This window comes from Rhinoderma darwinii, chromosome 3, assembly GCF_050947455.1.
Source record: "Rhinoderma darwinii isolate aRhiDar2 chromosome 3, aRhiDar2.hap1, whole genome shotgun sequence".
Lineage (NCBI taxonomy): Eukaryota > Metazoa > Chordata > Amphibia > Anura > Rhinodermatidae > Rhinoderma > Rhinoderma darwinii.
The window spans coordinates 126,865,608-126,873,320 of NC_134689.1; positions in this window are offsets into that span (position 1 = coordinate 126,865,608).

Here is a 7,713-nt window from a genome sequence, read left to right on the forward strand (position 1 = left end):
AGTCAGTGACCGCCCATAGGTGTTTTTACGGCGGCCACGAACAGGCTTTATACCGATTCAATAGCCTTTTTACGGCGTTGCATCGGAATAAAGAAATAGAGCAGGAAGCTGTTAAATCTTCCTGCTCTAACAGGGGAGAGCGATATCCGTATCAATCTCACCCATTTAACCACTGAAATGTGGCGCTCAATAGCGAGCACCGCATCAGAGTGGTTTTGGAGAGAGGGAGGGAGTGATAAGATCGGCGGGTGTCAGTGTCTTTTTTTTTTTATTTTATTTTTTTTTTATTTATTTTTTTTTAACCAGTGCTAGAGCACTGTAATTTTATTCATATTTACAATATTCCAAAACATTTTAGATACATAACAATAGCATAAAAATTCTCTCAAATATCTCTTAAAACCACATCTCAAAACCCCCCCAGAAGAAAAGAGAAAAAAAAAAAGGAGAGCGAAAGGGAGGGCAGAGAGGAAGAAAGAAGAAAGAAAATATAAATAAAAAGACCATAATTACACTATACATGGTAAAACATATCAGTTATTTCCATCAGGAGTAGCCATCTAGACCATTTTCTAACAGTTTGTTGAAAATTTTGTATTCCACTATCCGCTAAACACACTTCATAGGTATAGCATTGATTCACTTTGGCAATTACCATCTGAATAGTGATATTTTTATCTCCTTTGCAGTTTGAGGCTATTAACCCCTTCCCGCTCCTGGACGTACTATTAGGTCATGGTAACTGCATCGTTCGTGCTCCGTGACCCTATAGTACGTCACGGGAGGAACGGCCACTTTGGCCGTCCACCCGACACATACTGGAGCTGTGACAGCTGCTGTCACGTACAGCAGTTACCGCAGCTCCTTCAGCGGGGACCGATCGCGGTGTCCCCGCTGATTAACCCCTTAGAAGCCACGTTCAATAGCGATCGGACCTTCTTAGGGGTTAAACTACCATCAACGGCCTGCTACATGATAGCGGGCGGCGATGGTTGCTATGGCAACCGGCGGCCTAATAATGGCGTCTGGCTAAACCATCTATGGAAGCCTAGTGGGTCCTGACAGTCAGGACCCACTATGCTTGCTGTCAGCGTGTAGCTAACAACTCTAATACGCTGCACTACGCATGTAGTGCAGTGCATATGGAATTGCGATCACGGCCTCCAGCCCTCAAGTCTCCTAGTGGGACAAAGTAAAAAAAAGTAAAAGTTGTGTAAAAATAAAAAAATACAAGTTTTAAAAGTAATAAAGTAAAAAAAACCTTTTTCCCTTATCAGTCCTTTATTATTAATAAAAATAATTAAGTAAACAAACTATACATAAAAATGGTACTGATCGAAGCTGCAGTTCGTTACGCAAAAAACAAGTCGTCACACGGCTTTCTTGAGGGAAAATTAAAAAAGTTATGGCTCTTACAATATGGCAACACAAACATTAAATTATTTTTTATAAAAAGTATTTTATTGTGGAAACGCCATAAAAGACATAAATGAAAACTCTAAACATATGGTATCGCCGTAGTCGTATCGCCACGCAGAATAAAGTGAATGTCATTTATAGCACACAGTGAACGCTGTAAAAAAAAAAAAAGGAATAAAAAACAATAGTAAAATTGCTGTTTTTTAGTCACCACGCCTCTTAAAAATAGAAAAAAAAAACGGATCAAAAAGTCACATGCACCCCATGAAAACTGCAATGAATTCCTCAAGGGGTCTAGTTTCCAAAATTGGGTCACTTTTAAGGGTTTTCACCTGTTGTGGTACCTCAGAAGCTCTGCAAATGTGACATGGCGCCCAGAAACCAATCCAGCAAAATCTACATGCCATATAGCACTCCTGCCTTTCTGAGCCCTGCCGTTTGTCCAACCAGCAGTTTATGACCACATATGGGTATTGCCGTAATCGGGAGAAATTGCTTTACAAATGTTGGGGAGCTTTTCCTCCTTTATTCCTTGTTAACATAAAAAATTCGTACCTTTTATCAGAAAAATTAGATTTTCAATTACACAGCCTAATTCCACAAAATGCAGCAAAAAACCTGTGGGATCTAAATGCCCACTATACTCAGTAAGTTCCTTCAGGGGTGTGGTTTGCCAAATAGGGTCACTTTTGGGGGGGGGGGGGGGGGGGTTTCCACTGTTTTGTCGCCACAAGACCTCTTTAAACCAGACATGGTACGTAATAAAAAGGAGGCCTCAAAATCCACTAGGTGCTCCTTTTCTTCTGAGGCCTGTGTATCAGTCCAGTAGCACACACGGGCCACATGTAGGATATTTGTAAAACATTTGTAAACATAATGTGATTCGAAATTCGATTAGAAATTCTTGCCCGTTTATATCCCCAGATAAATTTAAGGACTTCTAAGTTTAATTCCGTAGTTAAAGATTTAGGAAAGAACAGCGGAATACATCTAAATGCGTATAGTATTAGGGGTAATATATTCATCTTAATTCTATTAATCCTTGCTATCCATCAGAGACTAACTCTCTTATATTTAATTCCTCTGAAATCTTATTTTTTGACTTAGTTATATTATAGTAGCTTTCTAAGAATATGAAATAAAAATTCCCAAATAAAGAAATCCCTTATCTGTCCATGTATAATTATATTTATTTTCCAAAGAGGTCTTAAATTCACCAGGGCAATTTATTCCCAAAACTTGGCATTTGTTGTCATTTAATTTATAGTAGGAAACCTTCGAAAATTCATCTATAGCTTTCTTTAGTACTCTATAGGAGCCTTCAAGGTCTGAACAACTTACCATAATATCAGCAGCATAGAGTCCTACTTTAAACTCTGACGTTCTACTGTTAATTCCATGGATCTCACATTTTGTCTTATTATTTAAGCAAGAGGCTCAAGTATGAGATTGAAAATCAGCGGGGAAAGGGGGCATCCCTGTCTGGTTTTGTTCGTAATCATAAATTCTTTTGACGTAAATCCTGAAATAGATACTATTGCATTGGGTTGAGTATAAAGAAACAATACTGTCGGTATCTTCTATGGCAGTCGGGTGGGCCTAAAAAAGGCGCCCAGGTCTGCCCCTAGTTATGCCTGCGGCATGGCCTAGCAGATGCCTGTCCGTTTTAAATGGACAGGCACTAATACACTGTTTTTATGCTTGCTAAATCAAGTGGTTTGTATATTAAGTGGAGTTACTAAACCGGATTGACTTGCTGTGTTCTTGTGTGGGATACTGTGTGTGATATACACTACCGTTCAAAAGTTTGGGGTCACCCAGACAATTTTGTGTTTTCCATGAAAACTCACACTTATATTTATCAAATGAGTTGCAAAATGACTAGAAAATATAGTCAAGACATTGACCAGGTTAGAAATAATGATTTTTATTTCAAATAATTTTCTCCTTCAAACTTTGCTTTCCTCAAAGAATGCTCCATTTGCAGCAATTACAGCATTGCAAACCTTTGGCATTCTAGCTGTTTGCTGAGGTAATCGGGAGAAATTTCACCCCATGCTTCCAGAAGCCCCTCCCACAAGTTGGATTGGCTTGATGGGCACTTCTTGCGTACCATATGGTCAAGCTGCTCCCACAACAGCTCTATGGGGTTGAGATCTGGTGACTGCGCTGGCCACTCCATTACAGATAGAATACCAGCTGCCTGCTTCTTCCCTAAATAGTTCTTGCATAATTTGGAGGTGTGCTGTGGGTCATTGTCATGTTGTAGGATGAAATTGGCTCCAATCAAGCGCTCTCCACAGGGTATGGCATGGCGTTGCAAAATGGAGTGATAGCCTTCCTTATTCAAAATCCCTTTTACCTTGTACAAATCTTCCACTTTACCTGCACCAAAGCAACCCCAGACCATCACATTACCTCCACCATGCTTGACAGATGGCGTCAGGCACTCTTCCAGCATCTTTTCAATTGTTCTGCGTCTCACAAATGTTCTTGTGTGTGATCCAAACACCTCAAACTTTGATTCGTCTGTCCATACCACTTTTTTCCAATCTTCCTCTGTCTAATGTCTGTGTGCTTTTGCCCATATTAATCTTTTCCTTTTATTAGCCAGTCTCAGATATGGCTTTTTCTTTGCCACTCTGCCCTGAAGGCCAGCATCCTGGAGTCGCCTATTCACTGTAGACGTTGACACTGGTGTTTTGCGGGTACTATTTAAGGAAGCTGCCAGTTGAGGACCTGTGAGGCGTCTATTTCTAAAACTAGAGACTCCAATGTACTTGTCTTGTTGCTCAGTTGTGCAGCGGGCCTCCCACTTCTCTTTCTACTCTGGTTAGAGCCTGTTTGTGCTGTCCTCTGAAGGGAGTAGTACACACCGTTGTAGGAAATCTTCAGTTTCTTGGCAATTTCTCGCATGGAATAGCCTTAATTTCTAAGAACAAGAATAGACTGTCAAGTTTCACATGAAAGCTCTCTTTTCCTAGCCATTGTTTAATCGAACCCATAAATGTAATGCTCCAGATTCTAATCACATTGTGAAACAAAGTAAAAAAATTAAAGGCAAGTTAAAGTTTATGTTCACAAATGCCAGAAGTCCAGCAAGCAAAATGGGGTAGCTGGAGGCCTTGATACTGGAAGAAAATATAGATATAGTTGGTGTTAATGAAACATGGCTAGGCTCTTCACATGACTGGGCTGTAAATCTACATGGAAAGACAGGACAAATAGGAAAGGCGGTGGTGTATGTCTGTATGTGAGAAGTGATATGAAGGGGAGTGTGAAAGAGACAATAGTGGGTGAAGATTGTGAGGAGATTGTAATTCCACCCACAAGGTTTCAAAGGGAGGTAAACACTGGAAAAATTAATTTTGGTGTAATCTATAGACCCCCCAATATAACTGAGGAGATAGAATGTCCGCTATATAAACAGATGGAGCAGGCTGCACAGGCTGGGACAGTAGTGATAATGGGAGATTTTAATTACCGGGATATTAATTGGCGTCATGGTTCGGCTTCAAATGCAAAGGGGAGACATTTCCTCAAGCTGTTGCAGGAAAATTAAATGTGCCAGTTTGTAGAAGACCCGACTAGAGGTGAAGCTCTGTTGGATCTGGTTATTTCTAATAATGCAGAGCTTGTTGGGAACGTCAATATTTGTGATAACCTCGGTAACAGTAACCACAATATAGTTACATTTTACCAAATTAAGGACTATAGGTTTAGAAAGTATAGTTTGTAATTGGATTGAGAATTGGCTCAAGGACCAGAGAGTTGTGGTCAATGATTCCTACTCTGAATGGTCCCCGGTTATAAGTGGTGTACCCCAGGGTTCCGTGCTGGGACCACTATTATTCAACTTATTTATTAATTATATAGAGGATGGGATTAATAGCACTATTTCTATTTTTTTGCAGATGACACCAAGCTATGTAGTATTGTTCAGTCTATGGAAGATGTACGTGAATTGCAAGAGGATTTAAACAAACTGAGTGTTTGGGCATCCACTTGGCAAATGAGGTTTAATGTAGATAAATGTAAAGTTATGCACCTGGGTACGAACAACCTGCATGCATTATATGTCCTAGGGGGAGCTACACTGGGGGAGTCACTTGTTGAGAAGGATCTGGGTGTACTTTTTTTTTTTTTTAGTCCCACTAGGGGACTTTACTTTGCAATCTTCTGATTGCAGATATAATGCTTTGGTGTACTTAATATACCAAAGCTTTAATTGTCTGTCAATGTAAAACTGACAGGCAATCTATTGGGCCATGCCTCTGGCTATTACTACCACTATTATTCAACTTATTTATTAATGATACAGAGGATGGGATTGATAGCACTATTTCTGGGGGGAGCTATACTGTGAGAGTCACTTGTTGAGAAGGATCTGGGTGTACATGTAAATCATAAACTAAATAACAGCATGCAATGTCAATCAGCTGCTTCAAAGGCCAGCAAGATATTGTTGTGTATTAAAAGAGGCATGGACTCGCGGGACAGGGATGTAATATTGCCACTTTACAAAGCATTAGTGAGGCCTCATCTAGAGTATGCAGTTCAGTTGTGGGCTACCAGTTCATAGAAAGGATGCCCTGGTGTTGGAAAAAAAATACAAAGAAGGGCGACGAAACTAATAAGGGGCATGTAGAATGTAAGTTATGAGGAAAGATTAAAAGAACTAAACCTATTTAGCCTTGAAAAAAGACGACTAATGGGGACATGATTAACTTATATAAATATATTCATGGCACATACAAAAAATATGGTGAAATCCTGTTACATGTAAACCCCCTCTAAAAACAAGGGGGCATTCCCTCCGTCTGGAGAAAAAAGGTTCAATCTGCAGAGGCGACAATCCTCCTTTACTGTGAGAACTGTGAATCTATGGAATAGTCTACCGCAGGAGCTGGTCACAGCAGGGACAGTAGATGGCTTTAAAAAAGGCTTAGATAATTTCCTAGAACAAAAACATATTAGCTCCTATGTGTAGAAATGTTTCCCTTCCCATTCCTTGGTTGAACTTGATGGACATGTGTCTTTTTTCAACCGTACTAACTTTGTAACTATGTAACTGCAATACAAAAGTATTGCAGCGTATTATAAATGCGATCGGAGGATCGCATAGTGAAGTCCCCTTGTGGGACTAAGGCCTCATTCACACGGCAGGGTTTCCCGGCCGGGTGCCGGCCGTTCATAAATCGGCCGGCACCCGGCTGCATTAGGAATAATAGACCCCTAATGGGGCTATTCACACGACCGATTTTTTGATGGCCGGGAAAACCGCCCGTCAAAAAATAGGACATGCTCTATTTTCGCCCGGGTACCCGGCCGCCCGGCTCCCATAGAAGTCTATGGGGCCGGGTAATACCCGGCCATCACCGGGATGTGTCCCGAGTCACGGCCGGGTTTTCCGGCTCTTGCGCTCTATCTCCTCCTCACAGCGCAGAGTGCATGTGAGGAGGAGGAGTTGATGCCATTCTGACGAATGGCATCGCTGTACACGGTGTGGCAGGGCCGGGGTGTACAGCAGGTGGAAGGGAGCGCTGCGCTGGCTCCCTTCTCCTGCTTGTTTTAAAAGCGCCCTGGCCCGGCGACACCTTTGATGGCGCCGCTAGCAGCTGCAGCAGCTGCTGCTGCTACTACTGTAGCGACGCCACTATAGCAGAGCGGGGAGGTATCTCCCCGCTCTGCTATGTGCTAGCCGCACTTTAGCTCCTTGAATGAGCGGAATCCCCGTGTGTTCGGGGATTCCGCTCCTGGACAGAGCGCTTGATGTCTCTGTCCATATCTGGGCAGTGACATCAGGGGAAACTCCTGAAGCGGAATCCCCGAACACATGGGGATTCCCCTTCAGGAGTTGCCGCTGATGTCACTGTCCGGATCTGCCCGGCCCGGCACGGATGCATAACTTTATGCAAACCGGCCGGGCAGAATGGCCGATTTTACCGGCCGGCACTCGGGCTCGGACGCGACCCGGTCGTGTGAATTCCCGCCTAAGAAAAAAGTTTTAAAAAAAATATATATGAAAAACACACTTTTTCCCCTTACAAAATGCTTTATTATTAAAAAAACAAAATAAAGTAAAAAAAAGTTACACGTATTTGGAATCGCCACGTCCGTAATGACCTCAACTGTAAAGTTATTACATTATTCAACCCGCACGGTGAACGTCGTAAAAAATAAAATAACAAACAATGCAAAACAAAAATTGTTTTCTTTGAATATTGCCTTAAATTTTTTTTTATAGAAGTGATCAAAAAGTTGCATCTACTCCAAAATAGTACCGATGAAAAC